The sequence below is a fragment of the Ambystoma mexicanum genome, chromosome 5q (assembly GCF_040938575.1).
Source record: "Ambystoma mexicanum isolate Mex_15411 chromosome 5q, UKY_AmexF1_1, whole genome shotgun sequence".
In the NCBI taxonomy this organism is placed as follows: Eukaryota; Metazoa; Chordata; class Amphibia; order Caudata; family Ambystomatidae; genus Ambystoma; species Ambystoma mexicanum.
Genome location: NC_090933.1, coordinates 769,872,619 through 769,873,690, shown reverse-complemented (window position 1 = coordinate 769,873,690; position 1,072 = coordinate 769,872,619). Strand labels below are relative to the sequence as shown.

General features: G+C 48.0%; 1 non-coding gene across 1 annotated transcript; it reads left to right on the top strand.

Moving 5' to 3' along the window:
• Positions 1-295: 295 nt before the first annotated feature.
• On the top strand, positions 296-457 carry LOC138498957 (U1 spliceosomal RNA). Its single transcript, XR_011279045.1, has one exon. It is a non-coding gene; the product is annotated as a U1 spliceosomal RNA (small nuclear RNA).
• The last annotated feature ends 615 nt before the right edge of the window (positions 458-1,072 follow it).

Sequence of the window (1,072 nt, the reverse complement as noted above, 5' to 3'; positions counted from 1 at the left end):
GTGGGGCCGACAGGCCAGTGGGCAGACTGCAACAGGCCTGCTCAAGCCATCCTGCTATTTATACAAATCTCGGGCCGAGCAGGGCCTGATGGGAGAAAGGAACTGCGCTACAATCTGCTCTTCTGCTGGGATCTGCCTGCTGGAGTTTCCCCCTACACGCGGGACAGGCAGCTCTTCAGACGCTCAGAGCTTCCAGGGGGTGGGGGGTTGGGGCTGGGTCAGGGCCTGCCTTCTCACCCTCGCTTAGCGGGGCTTCCCAGAACTGACCCAACCCCTGCCCTCTTGCATGCAACTTATACTTAGCTGGCAGGGGAGAATCTGATCTCAAGGGCAGATCTCCCAGGGTGATGCTTACCCATTGCACATCGGATTTGCTGACCCCTGCTATGTTCCCAAATGCGGGATACACAACTGCATTATTTCTGGTAGTGGGGGACTGCGTTCGCGCTCTCCCCCCGATTTATTGGTGAAAGAAAAGGTAAAGTGTGCACCAGGCCTGCTAGGTTGCATACTTTAAGATTGTGCTCACATTGCGTTTCTTCAATTAGGTTCACCTTTGGGTGATCACTTTTCCACATTTTATCTGTTGAATTGAATTATGCTTCATCACCACAGAAGTAATGTGTATTACAGAGATAAGCTACCATATGTATTGGGCACACTGCACATGCTCAGGCAGCATCAACCATGCTTTGTACAGGACAATACTGGCCTAAATTGGGAACAGCCAGCATAGACATGTTGCTACAGAGACATATTTTGGGTACAACCAGCATGACAATGTGTTACATCAATGACAGTGTTATCTTACACTGTGGACACATTGATCATAAAAATGTGTTGTGTTGTAAAATGTTCTTTTCTGTTGTTGGTGACATTGAATTTTCATGTTCCCCTTTAGAACCTGATTGTATACTTATGGCTTTTGGTCACCTTTTCTGCTGTAAAATGCACCATTTCAACCCCATATTTGAAAAATAATTCCTGGGGGGGAACCCCCCCAAACCCTCCCTAGAACCTTATAGCCCCCTCGCTACGTTCAGTCGCCCCCACTATTTCAGAAAAATATTAA